Source organism: Bactrocera oleae, chromosome 4, assembly GCF_042242935.1.
Source record: "Bactrocera oleae isolate idBacOlea1 chromosome 4, idBacOlea1, whole genome shotgun sequence".
NCBI classification, from domain to species: domain Eukaryota; kingdom Metazoa; phylum Arthropoda; class Insecta; order Diptera; family Tephritidae; genus Bactrocera; species Bactrocera oleae.
The window spans coordinates 23,247,330-23,258,288 of record NC_091538.1 but is presented as its reverse complement, the minus strand read 5'-3'; the positions used below and the strand labels follow the sequence as shown (position 1 = coordinate 23,258,288).

At 32.7% G+C, this 10,959-nt stretch overlaps 1 protein-coding gene across 7 annotated transcripts in view; it reads left to right on the top strand.

Moving 5' to 3' along the window:
* The first annotated feature begins 4,717 nt into the window (after window positions 1-4,717).
* The window catches only part of fus (epithelial splicing regulatory protein fusilli), a 36,455-nt gene continuing 30,213 nt past the window's right edge, over window positions 4,718-10,959 (top strand). For 2 of the 7 annotated variants that reach the window (XM_036369137.2, XM_014238660.3), the window contains exon 1: window positions 8,416-8,572. The gene's annotated coding sequence lies outside the window, so the exon portion shown is untranslated. Of the gene's footprint in view, window positions 5,038-8,415; window positions 8,573-9,002; window positions 9,136-10,959 lie in introns of those variants that run through there. The other 5 variants (XM_014238661.3, XM_014238659.3, XM_036369130.2 and 2 more) reach the window with 5 other exon arrangements.

Here is a 10,959-nt window from a genome sequence, read left to right as displayed (position 1 = left end):
AAGGTCGTTTTTAACACTAAAAACAGGTATAAAAAACCTCAACTTCGTCTATTTTGCTCCAATCGACTTGGAATTTTGATACAATGCTCTTGAGATATCCTGCATTCAATTAAAAATGTGTAATAAAAGATTGTAACACCGTATCTATACTATCAGATGCGTTAATGCGATTCTCAAAACGAGAATTGCTGAAAGTAATATAGGCTCATGCATTACTCAACCAAGGTGGAGTGTTATCACCTTTACTATCGAGTCTAGCAGGGGATGAGCTTCTGGAATTGCTAAAATCCAATGACGTCAGGATCAAAATAGTAAGAGGAAAATTTGAATTTGATTAAAACTTGGGGCTGCTAACCAGACTGCTACGCTAGATGTAAACCATGATAGTTAGATAAATAGTCCTATATGGCGCGGTATTGTGTGGCTCTCCTGTGACAGTTGAAAAACAGCTACACAAACTGCAAAGGCCATTTGTGTGCATCACTGGTGCCGCTACATTAGAGTTGGCCTCACTTCCCTCCATATCGTTGTAGAAATATTAGTAAGAAGAGCAATCCTAGCCTTAACGTCATTAGAACTTGTTAAGAACAGAATAAGAAGGTCATCGGAAAGCTACGAATAGCGCCCTTCCCAGGGAAGATAGACGATGCTTTGTATCAAATATAGCTCTTCATTAGTTGTTATTCTATGTAATGCAAATAAATTGGTATTATGTTTTTTTCTACCTGCAGTTTTTTTCTTTCATATTACATTATATATATGTATAAAATTTAGGTGTCAGGTTATCAGCGGGGTAAACTCCTAAACTATAAAACTGATTTTAGTAAAATTTAGCACACTGTGTCCTGTTTGATCGAACTTAAAAGATATGATCGTTTATATCTCAAGCATGTTAAAAGTACAACAATTCATTAATAAAAAAAAAATATTTGTAAACATAGGCATGTGAAAAGAAATAGTAATAAAATGCCAAATGAAAAATTCATTATTTAAATAATATTTTCACAGGATTGAACAGTTTATTATAATTTTATTTACAGCAATTCACGTTCTGTAAAGAATATGTTTAGCGCGCTTCGCTATATGTTTCGTCACCTATATGGTCACTTAAAACTTTAAACGCGTTTTTCTAGAAACTGTGTTTTCAAAGTCGGTGGTCAACATTTCTCGCGAACTACTTAACCGATCTTAATGAAATTTTACACAGGTCTTTGAGATATTAAATTACAATTAAATTCAATTTAAAAAAAAAATGTCGAGCAAGTTTAACCGAAATTTTCATTTTGTTGGAAAAAGGTCTGCCAAAATTACAAATTTAACTTTTTTTTTCCTCTGTTCAAGCACGACTTTATGGTCTAAAACTAAAACACGTATTTTTTTTTTTATTTTAGTTGATCCTGTCAGGAGTTATGCTGACAACGCGAGCGCACCTTATTTTCGAGGGGTCACCGGAAATGACGTTACAATGGCGGAGTTTTAATTTTTTTATTTTAAATTTCAGAAATTATTCTTTAAGTGTGTATCTTTAAGACAGAAAAAAGTTTGAGTTAAATAAATAATTTTTTATATAGAAAAAAAATTATTGAAAATAGGAATTTTTTAACCGACGAAACGCATGTAACCCCTGAAATTGAAGCTTATGATCTCGGCGACATTTAGTTTTCCACTTCCCACATAATGCATCAACCAATGGATTTATTGAGAGAACACTTCGGTTAGTAGATAATTTTACGTTTTGGACCGGTCGATTGGCCACCAAGATCGTGTAATATCACACCGCTAGACATTTTACTGTGGGGATATATAATGTCTAAAGTATATGCGGACAATCCCGCTTCGATTCAGGCCTTCGAGAGAAATATCACGCGTGTCATTCGCCAGTTACCAGTCGAAATGTTCGAACGAATCATGGAAAATTATACTCAACGGGTGGACCATCTGAGAATCTTCAAAAAAGAAATGCCAAAGAATGCTCTTTTGAATGATAATAAATTACCCATCTAATTTAAATTTTTTGTGTTTTTTTTTTAAGTAGGGAGCCACGAAATTGATCGCCCTATATATTCAAAGATACTAATCTCACTCTGATCGGTATAGGATAATAAACCCAGTGCTACTCTGATCCAACCGACTCGAAGACCACAATTCGCATTATATCAAGAATCATGACGATATGAGAGTTTTTGAAACATTTGGAGTTAGTATGCGCAGCTAAATTAAAACTTTGGACAGTTGAGATTTAGAATTACATTCTAAGAATAACTTTTTTTGTAGAATGTTCCTTGTTTAGAGAAGCCAGTTTAGTTTTTAATGCTGTGTGCTTGATAAATCAAGCGTGATGGAGTGAGAAATAAAGTCATAACACATGGGTATAATGGTTAATATTATGTTTACTTAATTTTAAAAGTTCCTTTGTAAATGAGCTGGGACGTTAAAGTTTCCCTCAGTCAATAGGAATGAACTATAAATTGAATCATTTAGAAATTTTACCAAGAACATTATGCCTTTCAACGACTAATGAGTGTAAGTAGATTTAAAATATTAAACGGCTATTGTGCGGAGGAAATGTTAACGTATAATCTCATCAGAAATGTGTTAAGGGCAGACAAGTTTTTAAAGATACTCAAACTTCGCGAAATGGAAATTGACTTGTTAACAAGGGTTCTATTTCACTAAACCACGACCCAATTTAGATCTCTCCAAAGGTCAAAAGTATTGTTTTCTCGTACTACTTAAACTGTGAATAGATATTCTATATTTGGTATTTATATCACAACATACATAGGTATAACTAAATACTGAAGTGCTTTTCTATAATTAAACAAGTAAGGAAGGGCTAAGTTCGGATGTAACCGAACATTTTATACTCTCGCTAAGCCAAATAGTATACTCGTTTGAGATTTCTTTGTGGATTGACTGATATTTTCGGTAGAAGGTCATCTATAGGCACTGGGGTCCACATATTTAGTACTTAGGGGCTTGAACAGGTGTGGTTCGATTTAGACAATTTTTGGCCTCAAGGTGGCATACTTTAATCGCATTATTCACACAAAGTTTTATCCCGATACAGTCATTGTTGCCTGATTTGCATAGTGGAAAGTGAAAGAATCTGATGGAATTTAAAATGGTGTTTGTTATTATGGCATTAGCGGTTTAGGAGATATGCACATTAAACCTATTAGGGGCGGGACCACGCCCACTTTAAAAAAAATTTTAACTGCAGATGCCCCTCCCTATTGTGATCCTGTATACCAAATAAGAGTCTTGTATCTTGTTGTGGAGCTTAATTATGGCAATTTATTTATTTTTGAATAATGTACACATACACATACATATACAACAAATTAAAAATGGTACACAAATAAATTACCTTCCTCATAAAAATGCTTAACGCTGAATGAGAGAATGAAACAACAAAGTTTCATGTTTGAACTAATCCTGGATGCTTGAAATTAGAAATTTTGATACCGGCAATAAGATTTACATCGTCTTTTAATACAAATATTTATTATAGCCTTTAAAACAGGTTCCTGAGCCAATATAAGTATGCTAATGCTTATTCCAATTTTCCGTACAAATTTGCCATACAAGAACTTTATTTTGATTGATCAGTTTGTGTGGCAGCTATATTCTATAGCATTCAGACCGATGTCTTAAAATTTCAGGGACAAGTTCGCGCATATAAAGATAGATAGACGGACATAGCGAAATAGACTAAGGACTTCACGCCATTAATTTAGATTATAACGCGTATTTAGCGTGGGCTAGTCTTAACCCGTTAAATACGTGAAAAGATTTATTGTTTATTTGATTGATTTATTAGCGCGGGTTCACACACGAAGACTTTTGTTGCCCAAAATCGTAGTTTGCATGCGAGGAGGCGACGGAGAAAGACGAAGTGCGCCGAGTTGTTCGTGTTCATGTTTTGTGTTCTTGTTTGTAACAGTTCGATATTCTGTTTCATTTCAATTCCTTGGTTGCCGTTCCGCTCGGACTTAAATGAATACTTACAATATGTTCGAAAATTTGAATTTTGTCACGCATTTATTTGTATATAATATGCAAATATGTTTAAAATAATGCATAATATTATATGTACCACGTCTATATAATATAAAATTAATATTATAAAAAATGGTGAATAAGGATACAAATTAGCTAAACAAAAATATTATATGTACCAGGTCTATATAATATAAAATTAATATTTTAAAAAATGGTGAATAAGGATAAAAATTAGCTAAAGAAAAATATTATAAGTACCACGTCAATAAAGGGTACAAACTTTGACAATATGATATGAAATAGAATGCATAAAATTGCCCGACTCATATCGTCTGTGTGAATGCAATGGGCAACACTAAATGAGAATTAGAAATTCAGTGTAAGATTGAAAGCTATGGAGTTTATTATAGTACAACTCAACTCCTCAAATTCACCCCAATGATTTGTAGTTTATTCTGTATATCTCTCTGAACTGGTTATTTATAAGATCACCATACTTGAACACAAACACAACGAAAAGGGTTTTCTTCTCTCATAGGTATGTTATTATTCAACAGGTAAACGGAAAGCCAGCGTAATCTCCATTATAAGGTGAAATGTGTGTGTACAGCTACACATACATATACCGTGAGAGTGCGTAAAAACCTGTTGCTGTATGTGTTTGTACAAATTTACCTTACGATACTAATATACACGTTGAACGAGTATTGCTATGATGGCTGTTGCTGATTGAAATGCCAGTAAAACCGTGTTCGTTGCGCCTTAAATATGCTGCTAAAACGTTTCAGCGTTGTTAGAGCTTTTTAACCAAATTAAAAAAATCAAACAATAGTAAATAGTTGCACTTACTTATCCTAACATGTTTTAAAAATAATTAAATCCAGTTCAAATCTGATTGGACTAATATTAGTTACATATGTAGACGGCTAAAAGCCCTCGTCTAAAGTGCAATAAGAAATAAAAGGTAAAAAGTTAATCGCTGCGATTACGAAAACAGGTAGGTAAGTATGTAGGCAAGTGGACAACGGCATGGTGAGAGTTTTGAAAGAGAGTATATATTAAATATCATAAGAGTGATCAAGTTTCGAAGAGTTGTACGTTCTCAATGTTTGCTTGAACCCAATAATACTTAATAGGTTGAAAAATTTAAGTGGAGGATACTAAAACTTAATTTTAACCACTGTTTTACTTATTAATCCCTAATGAAGAAATTGTATATGCATAAAATGTCAATATTATACAAATATCCGAAAATTTCTAGGTGTATAAGAGAAATTACACAAGTTTAGTTTGTAGTCGTAGCAAAAGTTTTAAATGCAAGCAAAATTAATAAAGGTGTAGTTTTGGTTTACTTTTCTAGTTTTAATTCTTAAAATAATATTCATGTCAAAATAAGCTCAATCTAAGAGCCTATGGATTAGAAAAATGTAGTGAAATAATAAATATGTACATACCTAAAATCAAATAATTTCATTTTTTTTTGCACATTCACTGAAAAATAACTGATTGGCTCTTCAAGAAAATGCTGGATTAATAATCGTGTTATATCTGCAGAATTGTGACAAAACTAGTTATTTGTACTGTAGCTACGATTTGCACCCGAAGTGTGCAATATTGGGCATATAATTATATTTATATGGACAATACCTCCGCCTTAGCCATACATACTTATGTATATACGAATATATATGCTTATATTAAACATTTTGTAAGTGAGTATATCTTATCTACTTACATCGAACTGGTGTTTAAACAATTTTCACGTAGTAGCTGTATTTGTATATTATTTATAAAATAAAATATCGTAGTAATATTTTTGGTGCACGCAAAGGGATGCAAGGGATACTTTCAGTAATAATATCTATCTTTGGCAGGAGATAAAATCGGTATTAATATGTAAAATACAATATAGAAACTGACAATAATTATAATAATCCTTGCCTCATAATCGTAATAAACAATTGCAAAAGTGGATTCAATTGTTGTAAATAAATATCATAATTTCTGAATAAAATGGACAAATTAGTTTATTTTCAGTCAAACGTTTTATACTTTTGCAAGATGTTGCTACAGAGTATAATAGTTTTGTTCACCTAACGGTTGTTTCTATCCCCTAAAACTAGATAGATATAGGTTTACATACCATATATATTATATATAAATGATCAAAATGACGTCCGTCTGTCTATGTAAGCTGTATTTTGAGTTAAAAGTGAGATATCGTAATAAAACTTGGTACACATGTTCTTTGGTGAAAAAGTAAGAACGAGTTTGTAGATGGGCGCAATCGAACCACTGCTACGCCCACAAAACGCCATTAAACATAAACCTATAAAAGGCCATAACTAAGCCCTAAATTAAGATATAGAACTGTAATTTGGCACAGGTGATCGCAATAGCAAGGGGCACCTGTGGTCTAAAATTTTGGAAAAAACGGGCCTGGCTCCGTCCTCTTAAAGGTTTAATGTACATATCTCCGAAGCCATTCAAGCCAAAATAACCAAATTCGCTCAAGATAAATTAAGCACCCCTACCGACACTGTAAAAATGGATGAAGTCTAATGATAGCCCCGCCCACTTCATAAATAATAACTAAATACGCCAGAGACATTAAATTCTAAACTCAAGATGGTATGAGAGGACTTTATAGGAACCGTGGTCAAAATTGGACGTAGGCATAGCACCGCTCACTTTTAGGTGAAATCACATATATCGGGACCTGCCCTACCGATTTCAACCAACTTCGGTATATAACTAACATTCCTATGTTACAATGCGAAAGTGGGTAATGAGTCAATCGTATGATGTTATTACAGATATTAATATTAGGTTATAATTGTTCCTAGATGGAATTGGGAAACATTTGTACCATGTGATGAAATGGTTAGAAAATATCATTTGGTAATAAGTATGGTATGTAAAAAATAGGTGCTATTAAATTGTTACTAAATTAGAAACCATATCAAGCGTCAGCGCCGCATTTATGTTAAATAATAGTAAAATAAAGATGAATTAAACCTGCCAGTTTCAATCATTAGAAATCAGAGTATGTGTCCTGGAATTTGAAAATACTTAATCGGGCGATTTGACTCAATGTTGCGTTTCTTAAATGGTAAAGGAGAGCGAGGGGAGATAATAAGAGTGCAAGAGAGTAATTTACGTTATTGCACACTAGGTAATGGTAGTTGCTCAGGTGTGCTATGTTGTTAGGAATATCAGCAGCAATACTACTGCAATAACTTTTGTATATGTGTTCTCATCACATACAGTGATTGCCCATTAAATAGTTTAACTCAACAAGTGAAATTTACTTTGCGTAGCTTTAAATCAAAATTTCTATACTATATTACCCCGTGATCCAAATAATTTTATTAGGTATTGTTTCATTATCTTTTTAAATCCCGGGAGGTTCGCTGTTTTAGTCTGATAACTTCGATATTTTTTGATAAACAACCGTAGCGTTGTATTTATTTTAAGATTCATTTGTATGTACACACAGGGCGTTCATTTTGGCTAATCATTCTTATCACTCAGAGTGTATATATTTTTATCAGCTGTTAATTAAACAAAGATCTTTTACTGGTTTTACGCTTAGGTATAAGAGCACTTATATGGTAAAGTACAATAGATACTCGGTATAAAGAACGACTGCTGTAGTTTGTAGGTACGCACTTTTATATACATACAAGTACATATGTAAAAAAGAGCATTTATACTATATACATAAGTGTTATATAAGTATACAGTTACTACTAATGATTTTTTGAGGGCACATGTGCGTGAGTATTTGAAATGGAAAATATGCCAGCAAATGAAATTAAGTTTTAAAAAACACTTATCGAGTGAACTGCTGTCTCTCATTTGTTCAGAGTGTGGTAACAAGGCTTAAACATTCAAGCGTGACTTACTTATGTATGTATTTGTATACGACCGACACCTCATGGAGGAGCAAGGAGAGATCGGCTGTGGGACTCATTATAACAAATAAAACGAGTACCGAGGTGAAATTAGAGTTAAACCATAAACGGGAAAGGTGATTGTGAGCACAGCTCTACGCTCTCCAACGTTTTAAATATCTAAACTAGAGTATGTATGCGATTTGGATAAACATATATAAATATGATATATAAATAAAGATATTACTTTCCTGAGCTTGAAACATAACCAAATTTTTATATAAATAGCTACGTATATATTTACCTATGGAGTAAGCGTCTTACCTGTATGTACCTATCTGATATTTATACATACATACATATGTGTATACGCATATGTTCGGATATGAATATATGTTTATACATGATTGTATGTGTATTAAGTGTTTACTGACTCTCATTTTTCGTATATTTGCTTATTGTAAGATACGTTTGTAGTTTCACTTGTTAACATTTTCTCGGCTATATTCACAACATTTTGGTCAAAGGCTGATGCCTACAACGTCGATCATTAACAACCTCAGTCAGTTGCTGACATTCCATCGAGAGATGAGCGCGAGTATACCGATAACAGTCGAAATTTTCTCAACGTAGTAGTCTTTAGTTATTGCCAATGCGGGTTTGATATTGTGGTAAATACTGTTTCATGTATACATACAAACATAAGTTATTGTCGAAATAAATACTAGATTCCCTTGGTGAAAAGAAAATATAAAATTTTATACACTCTTTTCTTTTAACTTTCATTTGCTAAACATATACCATAAATTTATATAATTTAACAGTTTTTAAAAATACAATAAAAGTGTATTTTATGATAAAATGGTTTTAAATATATGCGTAGAATATACAAAAGTCCATACTTAAGTGTGTAACGACGACGTGAATATATGCGTTTTAATGACTGTAACCAAGTCCTATTGATGGTATGAAAATTGTTTGTGGAACACACGACAAAACCGAGAAGGGGAATATGCGAAGAACAGGTTAAATGAAAAGTGCATGTTAGTATTGTATGGAAGTGTATACATAAGTACCAATCAAATGAATTTTAACCTTATTAAAGAAAATTGCAACTCGTACAAATCTGTGAATACATACGCTAGAAACTGTGGTGTAACAGGTAGTCTCCACCGAAACAGCAAAGTAACAAGTGACAAGTGATAGTTGGAAAGCCAACCAACACGATAAGGAGGTAATAATAGCAAGAGAAAACATTTAAAAGAGATCAAAGAAAGCGGAGTAACTATAAAATAAAAGATCTTTCAGTCGATAGTAGCTTCGCAATGGTAACTTTCAGTTGCAAATATTAAGTTGAAAATATATTTCTCATCTCAAACACTTTGAGTATACGCATATGTTTCTCCACAATAGTAGGCATTTACTCATATGCCATATATTATAGGTATGAATGTATGCAGTTGAGCTACATATTTGTTTGTCGTTTGTTTGTAGTTGTCTACTGTTACTACACCGTTGGTAATGTTATTATAGAATGGGTAGAATTGAGAATCAAATGGTCTCGAACACAGACCTTAAGGATTGTCTTTAGGGTATAACTGGATTTTGATCAGTTGTTAATTAGAACTACTAGAAATTATTTGTCCGTAAAATCATGAAAACGATTAGTCACTTTTTGTGAGCTTTTGGGCACAATAAGATTTTTCATAGAATATGCTCGGACAAAAGAGAAAATTTTGTGTAATGAAGATCAAAAGTTACATCACTAGCCTGGGGTCAATTAAATCCTATTCATACATGAGATAATCCATTTTGTTTGTACATCTATTATAGCCATGTAAAGTACTTTCTACATTCAGATATAAGATACATTTTTATTCATACATATATGTACTTAAAGGGGTAAGTGTACGAGGAAGCGATGGGTAAAATTCCGGTTGACCAAAATTTTAAAATGATAAAAGAGGTTACATATGCCTAATTAAGGTCCTCTCTTCGAAAAGAATCAAATAACTGAGTGTACTTAAGACATGAAAAAGCTTCCCATAAACTCCATAAGACATTCGGAGGTGGTTTAATATTTACAAAAGCCTCTAGAAAGTAGTGTACATACATACTAAATTTTATTTTGATCCGTATATACATTCATGAATAAGTTTCTAAACGAAGCAAATATATTGTTTATTATATTACTTTTTAAATTCATACATCCAATCGAAATCGAAGCATTTCAGAAAGAATTTTATGAACTTTGGCGAAGATAAAACACAACTTCTGTAACGAGTTCATCCATGTAAACTCAAAGTATTGTTTTTGAATAATAACCATTTTTGTAATTTTATATGGAGTTCAGCTGATAATTGCTTTAACTAGTTAATGTTGTATGATACAGTCCGCAGTCTATGAAGAAAAAATTGATAAAATCGTGTGATTACCCCTCACACTCCCAATATAACGACGATAACTTGCTAAATAAATACCGCCAACCTTTAAATGAAATCCTGATGCTTTCAGTTTACAGTTCATAAATTGTGCGAAAATGTACCTCACATAAATTAGATGGTACTCCTAATTTAACCCCAACGCAATTTAAATGTATGGTTCATTATGCACAGGTTTGGTACCACTTGTAGGTGTTCTGGTAACCATTCTCAATGGAGTACAAAACGGAAGATTTCTTTTGAAATTACATGTGTTTTTAAATGTGATCCTTAATGTAATCACACGAAATTTTTTTTTATACTCCTGCAACATGTTTCACAACCTACTGGACCATTTTCAACCAAATTTTGTGTTTGAGGTTACCTAATCAATACTATCATACACTGTGAAAATGGGCAATATCAGTATGCACAAGTAGTGTCCTCAAGGTATTTAATCTATCACTTTTCTAGGACCCAGACAACCAATATGTGGACACCAATGCATATGTCTATTTTTTTACCGAACATATCGGTCAGTTTATGAGTTCTTTTCAATTCAATTTACTTTACAAACCTGTACTTGTCTTCGTATAGTCGGCGAATAATAAGTTGAGTTCGGCAACTGCTGTATTTCC